Genomic DNA, 15,298 nt, shown 5'->3' with positions numbered 1-15,298 from the left:
GGAAGTGATGTAGGGGACACGTGCTCTTCTAATGGGGCTCCACGGTAGACGCGTACCCAAGGTAGCTGTCACTAAAACTACCCTGGGTCGTTGTACGTTCAAGCCAATCACTGCGCAGAATTTTATTCCGCACAACATAAACATGGAGCCAACTGGTAAGCAGCTAGCTTGCTAGCTAGCTACAGTAATTTCACTTGTGCATACATTTAGCTATATCCATTTCCTACATGTATTAGCGATTGTAAGTACACTAATAAATATAATCAAACGTATAAGTATAATATAATATAAGAAAACGTAATTGTAAAATTTATGGTAAACTAAGGCTAAAACTACTCAGTAGATTAGCTATAACTAGCTACGTTTGCTGCAAGGTAACTAGCCATGGGCGAACCTAGGCTTTTTGATGGCTTTTTGCAAATCCAGTTCGGTTTCCATGTTGCCATCACTGATTTTCACGGTTTAAATGTGAAAACAACATTGATTCAACCAGTTTTTACCCAGTGATACTTTATCCCTTATGCCTGCTTTTACAATGTATTTCATTGTTGCCAACAGATTTCCCCATTATCTGGTGTTGTGATATCCCTCTTGTCCTGATGTGCATTGTCTGAGCCTATTCTGTCCCTTGGCTGTTATCTGCCCTTACCAATGTTTGTAGCATTTTTGTGTTGTTGCCATAGGTCTCCCTTAATATACTGCCTAGGTGCACAGGGTACGGCCAGTGGCAAGCCTTTTAGCACTGTATTTTGTAATGCATTTAATTTCATTGTCTACACAGAAATGGACTACTTAAAATGGTCCACCACATTGGGTCCAAGGAGGAAGTGATGCAGGAGTGGTCCATGATGACACACCGTCGGTCCAGTGCTTTTACAAAGGCTGTTCACTTATATGGCAGCATTCCTTGTTAGGTACTTACCTGAACAATACATTATAACACTGTCATAAAGATGTTCTTATACCACAGTGTTAGAATACCAGTTAGTGTATTTGGAAAGTATTCAGACCCCTTGACTTTTTCTACATTTTGTTGCGGTACAGCCTTATTCAAAAATGTATTAAATCGTTCAAACCCCATAATGACCTAGCCAAGAACAGGTTTAGAAATGTTTGCAAATGTATAAAAAAAAACGGATCACATTTACATAAGTATTCAGACCCTTTACTCAGTGCTTTGTTGTAGCACCTTTGGCAGCCTCGAGTCTTCTTGGGTATGACGCTACAAGCTTGACAACTGTATTTGGGGAGTTTCTCCCATTCTTCTCTGCAGATCCTCTCAAGCTCTGTCAGGTTGGATCGGGAGTGTTTCTGCACAGCTATTTTGAGGTTTCTCCAGAGATCGGGTTCAAATCCGGGCTCTGGCTGGGCCTCTTGGACATTCAGAGACTTGTCCCGAAGCCACTCCTGCATTGTCTTGGCTGTGTGCTTAGGGTCATTGTCCTGTTGGAAGGTGAACCTTCACCCCAGTCTGAGGTCTTGAGCAGGTTTTCAACAAGGATCTCTGTACTTTTCGCCGTTCAACTTTTGCCTCGATCTTTGCCAGTCCCTGCCACTGAAAAAACATCCCCACAGCATGATGCTGCCACAACCATGCGTCACCTTAGGGAAGGTGCTAGGTTTTCTTCAGACTTGGCATTCAGGCCAAACAGTTCAATCTTGGTTTCATCAGACCAGGGAATCTTGTTTCTCATGGTCTGAGAGTCAACCTCTCTAGGGTATGTGGGACACCTGGCCAACATACAGTGAGATTGCAGAGCGCCAAATTCAAATACAGAAATACTCATTATATAAAAATTGAGAAAAGATACAACTATTTTACATAGGTTTAAAGATGAACTTCTTGTGAATCCAACCACGGTGTCAGATTTAAAAAATGCTTTACTGCGAAAGCATACCTTACAATTGTTTGAGAACATAGCCCAGCAGACAAATCATTACAAACAGTAACTAGCCAAGAGTTACACAAGTCAGAAATAGAGAGACAATTAATCACTTACCTTTGATGATCTTCATATGGTTTGCACTCAGAAAACATTCATTTATTCAATAGATGTTGCTTTTGTTCGATCAAGTTTCTCTTTATATCCGAAAACCTCCGTTTTGTTTGCGCGTTTTCTTCAGTAATCCACAGCCTCAAACACAGTCACAACAGGCAGACGACAAATCCAAATTCTATCCGTAAAGTTCATAGAAACATGTCAAATGATGTTTATATTCAATCCTCAGGTTGTTTTTAGCCTAAATAATCGATAATATTTCGACCGGACAATAACGTTGTCAATATAAAAGGTAAACAAGAAAGGCACTCTCTCGGTCGCACGCATGAAAAAGCTCTTTGACACGGCAGGGTCCACTCATTCAGACTGCTCTTACTCCCTCATTTTTCAGAATACAAGCCTGAAACAATTTCTAAAGACTGTTGACATCTACTGGAAGGCATAGGAACTGCAATTTGAGTCCTAAGTCAATGGATACTGTAATGGCATTGAATAGAAAACTACAAAACAAAAACAAAAAATACTTCCTGAATGGATTTATATTTTTAGTATAACAGAACTCATATGGCAGGCAAAAACCTGAGACAAATCCAACCAGGAAGTGGGAAATCTGAGGTTTATAGTTTTTCAAGTGATTGCCTATCCAATATACAGTGTAAATGGGGTCAGATTGCACTTCCTAAGGCTTCCACTAGATGTCAACAGTCTTTAGAACGTTGTTTCAGGCTTATATTGTGAAAGGGTGGCGAATAAGAGCTGTTTCAACCAGGGGTCTGGTTGAAAGCCTTTAGTTTAGTCACGCATGGCCGTGAGCATGAGCTCCGTTCCCTTTCATTTCTAATGACATAGGAGTTGTCCGGTTGGAATATTATTGAAGATTTATGATAAAAACATCCTATGGATTGATTATATACATCGTTTGACATGTTTCTATGAACTGTAATGGAACTTTTGTGACTTTGTCTGTACTTAGTGCCCGCGCCTTGTGCATTTGAATTACTGGACTAAACACGCAAACAAAAAGGAGGTATTTGGACATAAATGATGGACTTTATAAAACAAAACAAACATTTATTGTGGAACTGGGATTCCTGGGAGTGCATTCCTATGAAGATCATCAAAGGTAAGTGAATATTTATAATGCTATTTCTGACTTTTGTTGACTCCACAACATGGCGGGTATCTGTATGGCTTGTTTTGGTGGCTGAGCGTGGAACTCAGATTATCGCATGATGTTCTTTCGGCGAAAAGCTTTTTTGAAATCTGACACAGTGGTTGCATTAAGGAGAAGTTTCTTTAAAACTATGCATAACACTTGTATTTTCATCAACGTTTATGATGAGTATTTCTGTAAATTGATGTGGCTCTCTGCAAAATCACTGGATGTTTTGGAGGCAAAACATTACTGAACATAACGCGCCAATGTAAACTGAGATTTTTGTATATAAATATGAACTTTATCGAACAAAACATACATGTATTGTGTAACATGAAGTCCTATGAGTGCCATCTGATGATCATCATCAAAGGTTAGGGATTCATTTTCTCTCTATTTCTGCTTTTTGTGACTCCTCTCTTTGGCTGGAAAATGGCTGTTTTTTTGTGACTAGGCGCTGACCTAACATAATCACATGGTATGCTTTCGTCGTAAAGCCTTTTTGAAATCGGACACTGTGGTTGGATTAACAACAAGTTTATCTTTAAAATAGTGTATAAACTTGTATGTTTGAGGAATGTTAATTATGAGATTTCTGTTGTTTGAATTTCGCGCCCTGCACTTTCACTGGCTGTTGTCAAATCGATCCCGTTAATGGGATTTGAGCCATAAGAAGTTGTTTAAGGTGCCTTTTGGCAAATTCCAAGCGGACTGTTGTGTGCTTTTTACTGAGGAGTGGCTTCCGTCCGGCCACTACCATGAAGGCCTGATTGGTGGAGTGCTGCAGAGATGGAAGAACCTTTCAGAAGGACAACGATCTCTACAGAGGAAATCTAGAGCGCTGTCCGTGACCATCAGGTTCTTGGTCACCTCCCTGACCGAGGCCCTTCTCCCCCGATTGCTCAGTTTGGTTTCTTCCATTTAAGAATGATGGAGGTCACTGTGTTCTTGGGGTCATTCAATGCTGCAGACATTTTTTGGTACCCTTCCCCAGATCTGTGCATCCACGCAATCCTGTCTCGGAGCTCTACTGACAATTCCTTCGGCCTCATGGCTTGGTTTTTGCTCTGACATTCACTGTCATCTGTGGAACCTGTTTATATAGACAGGTGTGTGCCTTTCCAAATCATGTCCAATCAATTGAATTTACCACAGATGGACTCCAATCAAGTTGTAGAAACATCAAGGATGATTGATGGAAACAGGATGCACCTGAGCTCTCAATTTTGAGTCTCATAGCAAAGTGTCTGAATACTTATGTAAATAAGGTATTTCTTTTGAATTCATTTGCAAAAATATCAACACCTGTTTTCACTTTGTCGTTATGTGTAGATTGCTGAGGAAATGTTTTTATGTAATCCATTTTAGAATAAGGCTGTAACGTAACTATGGAAAAAGTCAAGGGGTCTGAATACTTTCCTAAGGCACTGTATATAACTCTGTGTTGTTGTATGTGTCGAACTGCTTTGCTTTATCTTGGCCAGGTCGCAATTGTAAATGAGAACTTGTTCTCAACTTGCCTACCTGGTTTAATAAAGGTTAAAAAATAAAATAAATCTGCATGGTTGCTAGACAAAAGCTAATGTTATTGCCTGTGAGATAATGGAAGACATTACAGGTACTGGGTATGTACAGTTGAAGTCAGAGGTTTACATACACCTTGGCCAAATACATTTAAACTCAGTTTCACAATTCTTGACATTTAATCCTAGTAAAAATTCTCTGTCTTAGGTCAGTTAGGATCACCACTTTTTATTTTAAGAATGTGAAATGTCAGAATAATATTAGTGATTTATTTCAGCTTCTATTTCTTTCATCACATTCCCAGTGGGTCAGAAGTTTACATGCTCAATTAGTATTTGGTAGCATTGCCTTTAAATTGTTTAACTTGGGTCAAACGTTTTGAGTAGCCTTCCACAAGCTTCCCACAATATGTTGGGTGAATTTTGGCCCATTCCTCCTGACAGAGCTGGTGTAACTGAGTCAGGTTTGTAGGCCTCCTTGCCCGCACACACATTTTCACAAATGAGATTGAGGTCAGGGCTTTGATGGCCACTCCAATACCTTGACTTTGTTGTCCTTAAGCCATTTTGCCACAACTTTGGAAGTATGCTTGGGGTCATTGTCCATTTGGAAGACCCATTTGCAACCAAGCTTTAACTTCCTGAATGATGTCTTGGGATGTTGCTTCAATATATCCACAGAATTGTCCTTTGCTCATGATGTCATCTATTTTGTGAAGTGCACCAGTTCCTCCTGCAGCAAAGCACCCCCACAGCATGATACTGCCACCCCCGTGCTTCATGGTTGTGATGGTGTTCTTCAGCTTGCAAGTCTCCCCCTTTTTCCTCCAAACATAAGGGCTACTTAATGTTAGATCCCTCACTTCCAAGGCAGTTATAATCGATGAACTAATCACTGATCATAATCTTGATGTGATTGGCCTGACTGAAACATGGCTTAAGCCTGATGAATTTACGGTGTTAAATGAGTCCTCGCCTCCTGGTTACACTAGTGACCATATCCCTCAAAGGCGGAGGTGTTGCTAACATTTACGATAGCAAATTTCAATTTACAAAAAAAACCTGACATTTGTCTTTTGAGCTTCTTGTCATGAAATCTATGCAGCCTACTCAATCACTTTTTATAGCTACAGGCCTCCTGGGCCATATACAGCGTTCCTCACCGAGTTCCCTGAATTCCTATTGGACCTTGTAGTCATGGCAGATAATATTCACATTTTTGGTGACTTTAATATTCATATGGAAAAGTCCACAGACCCACTCCAAAAGGCTTTCGGAGCCATCATCGACTCAGTGGGTTTTGTCCAACATGTCTCCGGACCTACACACTGCCACAGTCATATTCTGGAACTAGTTTTGTCCCATGGAATAAATGTTGTGGATCTTAATGTTTTTCCTCATAATCCTGGACTATTGGACCACCATTTGAATACGTTTGCAATCGCAACAAATAATCTGCTCAGACCCCAACCAAGGAGCATCAAAAGTCGTGCTATAAATTCTCAGACAAGTCAAAGATTCCTTGATGCCCTTCCAGACTCCCTCTGCCTACCTAAGGAAGGCAGAGGACAAGAATCAGTTAACCACCTAACTGAGGAACTCAATTTAACCTTGCGCAATACCCTAGATGCAGTTGCACCCCTAAAAACATTTGTCATAAGAAACTAGCTCCCTGGTATACAGAAAATACCCGAGCTCTGAAGCAAGCTTCCAGAAAATGGCGCCATACCAAACTGGAAGTCTTCCGACTAGCTTGGAAAGACAGTACCGTGCAGTATCGAAGAGCCCTCACTGCAGCTCGATCATCCTATTTTTCCAACTTAATTGAGGAAAATAAGAACAATTCAAAATGTATTTTTGATACTGTCGCAAAGCTAACTAAAAAGCAGCTTTCCCCAAGAGAGCATGGCTTTTACTTCAGCAGTAATACATTCATGAACTTCTTTGAGGAAAAGATCATGATCATTAGAAAGTAAATTACGGACTCCTCTTTAAATCTGCGTATTCCTCCAAAGCTCAGTTGTCCTGAGTCTGCACAACTCTGCCAGGACTTAGGATCAAAGGAGACACAAGTGTTTTAGTACTATATCTCTTGACACAAAGATGAAAATAATCATGGCCTCTAAATCGTCAAGCTGCACACTGGACCCTATTCCAACTAAACTACTGAAAGAGCTGCTTCCTGTGCTTGGCCCTCCTATGTTGAACATAATAAACATCTCTCTATCCACCGGATGTGTACCAAACTCACTAAAAGTGGCAGTAATAAAGCCTCTCTTGAAAAAGCCAAACCTTGACCCAGAAAATATAAAAAACTATCTGCCTATATCGAATCTTCCATTCCTCTCTAAAATTTTAGAAAAAGCTGTTGCGCAGCAACTCACTGCCTTCCTGAAGACCAACAATGTATATGACATGCTTCAGTCTGGTTTTAGACCCCATCATAGCACTGAGACTGCACTTGTGAAGGTGGTAAATTACCTTTAATGGCATCAGACCGAGGCGCTGCATCTGTCCTCGTGCTCCTAGACCTTAGTGCTGCTTTTGATACCATCGATCACCACAGAGATTGGAAACCCAAATTGGTCTACGGGGACAAGTTCTGGTCTGGGTTTAGATCTTATCTGTCAGAAAGATATCAGTTTGTCTCTGTGAATGGTTTGTCCTCTGACAAATCAACTGTAAATTTCGGTGTTCCTCAAGGTTCCGTTTTTAGGACCACTATTTTCACTATATATTTGACCTCTTGGGGATGTCATTCAAAAACATAATGTTAACTTTCACTGCTATGCGGATGACACACAGCTGTACATTTTAATGAAACATGGTGAAGCCCCAAATTTGCCCTCGCTGGAAGCCTGTGTTTCAGACATAAGGAAGTGGATGGCTGCAAATGTTCTACTTTTAAACTCGGACAAAACAGAGATGCTTGTTCTAGGTCCCAAAAAACAAAGATCTTCTATTGAATCTGACAATTAATCTTGATGGTTGTACAGTCGTCTCAAATAAAACCTGAAGGACATCGGCGTTACTCTGGACCCTGATCGCTCTTTTGACGAACATATCTAGACTGTTTCAAGGACAGCTTTTTCCATTTACATAACATTGCAAAAATCAGACATTTTCTGTCCAAGAATTATGCAGAAAAATGAATCCATGCTTTTGGTACTTCTAGGTTAGACTACTGTAATGCTCTACTTTCCGGCTACCCGGATAAAGCACTAAATAAACTTCAGTTAGTGCTAAATACGGCTGCTAGAATCCTGACTAGAACCAAAAAAATATATCATATTACTCCAGTGCTAGCCTCCCTACACTGGCTTCCTGTTAAGGCAAGGGCTGATTAAGGTTTTACTGCTAACCTACAAAGCATTACATGGGCTTGCTCCTACCTATCTTTCCGATTTGGTCCTGCCGTACATACCTACACGTACACTACGGTCACAAGACGCAGGCCTCCTTACTGTCCCTAGAATTTCTAAGCAAACAGCTGGAGGCAGGGCTTTCTCCTATAGAGCTCCATTTTTATGGAATGGTCTGCCTACCCATGTGAGAGACGCAGACTCTGTCTCAACCTTTGTCTTTATTGAAGAGTCATCTCTTCAGTAGGTCCTATGATTGAGTGTAGTCTGGCCCAGGAGTGTGAAGGTGAACGGAAAGGCACTGGAGTGACTAACCGCCCTTGCTGTCTCTGCCTGGCCAGTTCCCCTCTCTCCACTGGAATTCTTTGCCTCTAACCCTATTACAGGGGCTAAGTCACTGGCTAACTGGTGCTCTTCCATGCCGTCCCTAGGAGGGGTGTGTCACTTGAGTGGGTTGAGTCACTGATGTGGTCTTCCAGTCTGGGTTGGCGCCCCCCCTTGGGTTGTGCCGTGGCGGAGATCTTTGTGGGCTATACTCGGCCTTGTCTCAGGATGGTAAGTTGGTGGTTGAAGATATCCCTCTAGTGGTGTGGGGGCTGTGCTTTGGTAAAGTGGGTGGGGTTATATCCTGCCTGTTTGGCCCTGTCCGGGGGTATCATCGGATGGGGCCACAGTGTCTCCTGACCCCTCCTGTCTCAGCCTCCAGTATTTATGCTGCAATAGTTTGTGTCGGGGGGCTACGGTCAGTCTGTTATATCTGGAGTATTTATCCTGTCTTATCCGGTGTCCTGTGTGAATTTAAGTATGCTCTCTCTAATTCTCTCTTTCTTTCTCTCGGAGGACCTGCCCTAGGACCATGCCTCAGGACTATCTGGCATGATGACTCTTTGTTGTCCCCAGTCTACCTGGCCGTGCTGCTGCTCCAGTTAACTGTTCTGCTTGCGGCTATGGAACCCTGACCTGTTCACTGTGATTACTATTATTTGACCATGCTGGTCATTTATGAACATTTGAACATCTTGGCCATAATCTGTTAAAATCACCCGGCAATGCCAGAAGAGGACTGGCCACCCCTCAGAGCCTGGCTCCTCTCTAGGTTGTTTTTCCTAGCCACCGTGCTTCTACACCTGCATTGCTTGCTGTTGTTTGGGGTTTTAGGCTGGGCTTCTGTACAGCACTTTGATATATAGTAAGGACTATATAAATGTGATTTGATAACGATGGTCAAACAGTTTTATTTTTGTTTCATCAGACTAGAGGACATTTCTCCAAAAGGTACAATGTTTGTCCCCATGTGCAGTTGCAAACCTTAGTCTGGCTTTTTAATGTTGGTTTTGGAGCAGTGGCTTCTTCCTTGCTGAGCGGCCTTTCAGGTTATGTGGATTTAGATACTTTTGTACACATTTCCTCCAGCATCTTCACAAGGTCCGTTGTTGTTCTGGGATTGATTTGCACTTTTCGCACCAAAGTACATTAATCTCTTGGAGACAGAACGGTAAGACGGCTGCGTGGTCCCATGGTGTTTATACTTGCATACTATTGTTTCTACAGATGAACGTGGTACCTTCAGCCGTTTGGAAATTGTTCCAAGGATGAACCAGACATTGAGGTCTTGGCTGATTTCTTTTGAATTTCCCATGATGTCAAGCAAAGAGGCACTGAGATTGAATGTTGGCCTTGAAATACATCCACAGGTTCACCTCCAATTGACTCATGATGTCCATTAGCCTTTCAGAAGCTTCTAAAGCCATGACATTTTCTGGAATTTGCCAAGCTGTTTAATTCACAGTTAACTTAGTGTATGTAAACTTCTGACCCACTGGAATTGTGATACAGTGAATCTGTCTTAACAATTTTTGGAAAAATGACTTATCATGCAAAGTAAATGTCCTAAACATCTTTCCAAAAATATAGTTTGTGGTTGAGTGGTTGAAAAACAAGTTTTAATGACTTCAACTGTATGTACACACACACTCAAGGGTTTTTCTTTCTTTCGACTTTCCTACCTTGTAGAATAGTAGCGACGACAAACTATGAAATAACACATATGGAATCATGTGGTAACCAAAAAGTGTTAAATTATTTTCTATTGAGATTCTTAGTAGCCACCCTTGGCATTCCCTCAAAGCTTCATGAGGTAGTCACCTGTAATACATTTCAATTAAATAAAATAAAGAAACAGGTGTGCCTTAAGTTAATTTGTTGAATTCACTTCCTTCTTTAATGCGCTTGAGCCAATCAGTTGTTGTGACAAGGTAGGGGTAGTATACAGAAGATAGCCCTATTTGGTCAAATACCATGACCATATTATGGCAAAAACAGCTCATAAGCAAAGAGAAACGACAGTCCATTACTTTAAAGACATGTCAGTCAATACGGAAAATTAAGAACTTTGAAAGTTTCTTCAAGTGCAGTCGTAAAACCATCAAGCGCTATGATGAAACTGGCTCACGAGGACCGCCACAAGAAAGACCCAGAGCCTTTGGTTTATGTCCCAGATTTTTTTTAATAAAAAAATTTGGTATGTTTTTTTATTCATTTTTATCACATGGACCTCAACCTTTGTATTCCCTCAAACAAAAGAACATTACAAATGTGATTTTCCGCTGCAGGAACCCCAAAGAGAAACCAGATACCTGCATTACCCCCTGGACCAAAACTAACCCTGACAACCTGCACATCCCTATTCCCTGTGAAGGGAGGCCTTCAAGAGGTATTTGCCTTGTCTGTGAGCAAATTGGAACAGAAAGGGGTGGAACTGGCACAGAGGGTCAATTCATGTCATTGATATGAACATTCTGGGGAAATACAACCTGTTTAACTCAACTATGGAAATGTTCCTTTACTTAATAAAGTATAGACAACTGAAAAACTTGACTTGAGCTCATCATACACCCTTATCGTTCCATTAACCTCAGAATAGATTTGTTAACAGAATAAGGAAATACATGAGTTAACGTACATCATAGGAATGTTTTGTATAGTCCTGATAGTGTCTTTTTCTTTTTTTACCCCGGGCCACAGACTGGATCACTGAGTCACCTAGGTGATCACTGAGAGATGACACCTTTGCCTACATTTACTACAGAGCCTGTAAAGGCTCCACCCCTCAGTTCAGAAGATTGGTTCTATGATTATGGATTATGATGCTTAAGTAAATTAGAGGCACAAAGATCATACCTCCCCTGTTATTGGTAATGGTGAGGTTAGCATGTTTTGTTGTAGCCGCTAACTTTCTCACTCATCATTCATGATCGTTCTTTATTATCAGGACTAATTTAGAAGTGTTCAGAAACATCTTATTTGCTCACTTAGAAATAATTATTCCAGTCATCATTAACCAGTCAGTTCCTATAAGGCAAAACATAATCTGAAACAACCAAGCTGTAAATGTATCCAACAAGTTTGCAGAGTCACAAGGCTGTAGTCACTGTGTGCTAGGAATATGGGACCAAATAATAAACGTGACAACTTTAATACATTAAGTGAATTATTTTCCATTTCTAAAACGGTAAAACATGAAAAAACCCTCAGATAAAAGGTGACCGTCTGTACTGTCGCCTCAAACATTTGATCTCAAATAAAAAACGCTGGAGTATAGAGCTAACTAAAAGTTTGAAGAGACTGAATGAGGAGATTAATGTATGGAGAAAATACCTGAAATAATAACTATTTAGATTAACCACCAAGTGAAGTCAAGCGCTGATAACATTGTAGATGCTTGTTCATAAACTCTCCCCTTCCTTCATTCACGCTCCTCCGGTCCCTTTCAGACCCAGCTACTATCAACCATGTCAATTATGATGAATTTGAGATTCCAGTGAGGTAATTAACTTATTGGTAGATAATAGACCATCCCCAGCCATTGTACAAAACATTGAGTGTTACCCAGCATGACGCCCTGACCTCTGTCCTCAGGGACTTGTAGTGAAGACTGGTGGTCCTTCCAGGGTAGTTGCTACCTGGCATCAAAAAGGAAACTCAGCTGGAACAGTGCAAAGGAAAATTGTATCGAGCTGGGAGCACACCTGCTTGTTCTTAACTGTGAGGATGAGCTGGTAAGACAGTTAGGGTCTGTGGGCTATGTTAAATGTGTGCTAGAGGTCCATATGAACAACACAAGCTTTGTAATTATGCCGACTGCACCCTGAAGTAGATTTACATCGGAGGCAAACAGGAAATTATGAACAGTAGACCCATGTTTGCCATGCGCTGTTAGCTATGCCAGTGCTGCTTGATAACATGACATTCTCAGGGTACAGAAGAAAGGATGTATTTCTTTCAGTGACTGTATATAAACATCACATTATGGCATGGGTTTGTACCAGACTGCTGAACAGAAGAAGCACACAGTGTTTAACATAAGATTAGTCATAGAATGTTTGATTAAAGCTTGGTATGTCAGAATTTTTTTTTTTTTAATTCAGGGAATTGTGGGTGAATATGAATAGCAAGGGAGATTTGAAACCAACCAATAACCAGAGGCACATATTGGATCACGACAGTTATTGATTTCAAGAGAAGCACATGCTAGTACAGAACTAACAGAACGCAGGGAGGTAGGCCACTGCGGGGGAAGAGAAGGCCAGGTAAATGGCATGGCAAGTTTAAGGGGGAAATAAGAGTGATTTCTCCAATCTACAAGATGCAGATGATGAGAACATCCTAAAGAGGTTACTGTTGCAGAATACAAGTTTTGACTGCATACCTGTCCAGTGGATTCACAGGTGTGCCCAAGCTGCCCTTCCCACAGTAGCAGCCAGTGTCAGCATAGTCCAGCACAGGCCAGCTGTCAGGGTTGGCCCAATCATGAACTTCCATAGTGCCCTTGAGATGGGTTCATGCACCGCCAGCCCTAAAGAGACACACACGAGGGGCCACATACAGAGCGTTCAAATATCCACATGACCATTTTGAGACTGGTCACATACTAGTATTGCTTTACTAACTCTAATGAATAAGTTAAATTTAACAGTATAGCAGCATGGTTGAAATGGGAAGGTGACCCACAGTCTCATTCTAGAAAACTGACCGTTTTGCCCTTGTGGCATAATGTAAGTACATTTTACATAACCAGCTGAAATGAGGTACTGTATATGTACTGGGTAAAATACCTTGCAGTGCACATTGACTCAACTAAAATAATATTTCCTCAGAAGAAACTATGACAGGACAACTGGACATGAATTACAAGAAAACATACTTTACACTGCTCTGTTACTGAAAAGCATCAAGTCTGCATCAAAGCCCTGTCTCAACATACAGTATACCTAATAATACTCAGACTGGCAGACAGAAGGCTAACAGCAGCAGTGTGAGAAGCCCTTATTTTGGTGTTGAAGAGACTCAATGATCTAGCACACAAATTATTTATATAGACTCATGGCCTTAAGGGGCGAGCTTTGGATGATTAACAGAGTGTGCCGGATGCAAAGTACACAATTGTACACAGGTTACTGCACAAACAGACACTATCATAAACACTTACAGACCTGTGTATAGTGATAAAGGTGCATTGAATCACATTTTCAATACTGGATACGTTTTGTTTTATTTAACAGGTCTAAGTCTCATTGTGATAAAAATATATATTTTTCAAGCGACAGGATCATATGCATAGAGACCGACTCAGTAAGTCATTGTACAAGACTAGACTGGAGTCATGAAATGGAAATGTCCAACCCTGTTCCTGGAGCGCTACCCTCATGTAGGTTCACTCCAACCCTGTTCCTGGAGAGCTACCATCCTGTAGGGTCACTCCAACCCTGTTCCTGGAGAGCTACCATCCTGTAGGGTCACTCCAACCCTGTTCCTGGAGAGCTACCATCCTGTAGGTTCACTCCAACCCTGTTCCTGGAGAGCTACCATCCTGTAGGTTCACTCCAACCCTGTTCCTGGAGAGCTACCATCCTGTAGGTTCACTCCAACCCTGTTCATGGAGAGCTACCATCCTGTAGGTTCACTCCAACCCTGTTCCTGGAGAGCTACCATCCTGTAGGTTCACTCCAACCCTGTTCCTGGAGAGCTACCATTCTGTAGGTTCACTCCAACCCTAATCTAGCACACCTGATTCTAATAATTAGCTGAACCAGGTTAATTAATCTCCAGGAACAAGGTTGGAAACACCTGCACTAGAGTATATTACACTATACATCCTTTGTCTTGATCTGTACCACATTCTGATTGTACCCACATACATCTACACATGATAGTAAAACATGTCGCTTATGCATCCACATTGTGACCAGATATCCTGGTCCCTCCCTGTATGTAAGTTATTTGACAGATATTATTTTAAAAGACACATATTGATGCCATAAGTCAATGACATTGCCCGCCAATGATTTGAGAGCAGGTGGTGATGATTTAAATGGTTTAAAACTTTCACTGTTCCGATCAGTCTATATTTGTAAGGTTTCATCTACACCAGTGTGTCCCCAACACCAGTCCTCGATTAACCCAATAGCACACATTTTTGCTGTAGCCCCGGACAAACTCAACGGTTACAATTTTTTGTATTTATTAGCGATCCCCATCCTCACTACTCTTCCTGAGGTCCAAACACATTAAGGCACTTACACAAAACAAGACATAACAGTACATCATATAAGAATACACCACTATATAGCTACAACACAAAATGTATGATACCACAATATTACAATGTGTGTGTCTGTACCTGTGTGTCCTTTCACAGTCCCCGCTGTTCCATAAGGTGTACTTTTATGTTTAAAATAAACATATATTTTTACTGCTTGCATCTGTAGCTGCTTGCTCCTGATGTGGAATATAGTTCCACGTAGTTATGGCTCTATTTAATGCTGTGCGCCTCCCACAATCTGCTCTGGATTTGGGGAGTGTGAAGAGACCGCTGGTGGCATGTCTTGTGGGGTTGATGATAAATTGAATCCGATGTGCTTGTCCGGGGCTACATCTAAAATGTGTACTGTTGGGCTACTCGAGGACTGGAGTTAGAAAACACTGGTCTACACAGGCACTAATTGTTATTTTGACCAATCGGCACGGAAAAAGTTTTGATGTGATTGGTCAAAATACCAATTAGTGGAAAAATATCAGAATTGGACTGTGTGTAAATGCAGCCTACGCTATTCAGACACAATGCATATCTGACTACCTCCAGAGGTGGGCAGGAAGATCTGATCACAATGCGTCTTCTAATCATCTACACCTGTCTAAAAATATGGGCACAATCGGAATGTGGACGTGATCAGGACAAAGGACTGATGTAGGAACCAG

At 41.3% G+C, this 15,298-nt stretch overlaps 2 long non-coding RNA genes across 3 annotated transcripts; one reads left to right on the top strand and one right to left on the bottom strand.

Annotated features, from left to right (window-relative positions):
* Positions 1 to 47: 47 nt before the first annotated feature.
* Positions 48 to 11,515, top strand: LOC109895802 (uncharacterized). Of its 2 annotated transcripts, none has more exons than XR_002256034.2 (4): positions 48 to 155; positions 782 to 914; positions 10,654 to 10,754; positions 11,066 to 11,515. It is a non-coding gene; the product is annotated as an uncharacterized LOC109895802 (long non-coding RNA). The 2 variants fall into 2 exon arrangements; XR_002256035.2 differs by having other exon boundaries at positions 147 to 241.
* LOC116374837 (uncharacterized) lies at positions 10,523 to 15,101 on the bottom strand. Its single transcript, XR_004210792.1, has 3 exons — positions 14,721 to 15,101; positions 12,750 to 12,896; positions 10,523 to 12,003 (listed from the first exon to the last, which is right to left on the bottom strand). It is a non-coding gene; the product is annotated as an uncharacterized LOC116374837 (long non-coding RNA).
* Between the last annotated feature and the right edge of the window lie 197 nt (positions 15,102 to 15,298).

This window comes from Oncorhynchus kisutch, linkage group LG8, assembly GCF_002021735.2.
Source record: "Oncorhynchus kisutch isolate 150728-3 linkage group LG8, Okis_V2, whole genome shotgun sequence".
Lineage (NCBI taxonomy): Eukaryota > Metazoa > Chordata > Actinopteri > Salmoniformes > Salmonidae > Oncorhynchus > Oncorhynchus kisutch.
This window is presented reverse-complemented; position numbering and strand designations above follow the sequence as displayed.